Raw genomic sequence first — 201 nt, forward strand, 5'->3', positions numbered from 1 at the left:
GCCTGGGCAAAGTGCTGTCGGGAGGGGGCAGATGGGAGTTGTAATCCCTTGCTTTGCAGGTGCATCACATTATAGGGTCTATGACACACAGTTGAGTGGTAGAAGGCAGTGCTACTGACCAACAGTTCATTACAGAGTTATTGCCATACTGTTGAGCAGAATGATTGTCAGGCAAAATGAAACATGTGACTTTACCACGCA

This window comes from Lepidochelys olivacea (genome assembly GCF_965140295.1).
Source record: "Lepidochelys olivacea isolate rLepOli2 genome assembly, chromosome: 6".
NCBI classification, from domain to species: Eukaryota; Metazoa; Chordata; order Testudines; family Cheloniidae; genus Lepidochelys; species Lepidochelys olivacea.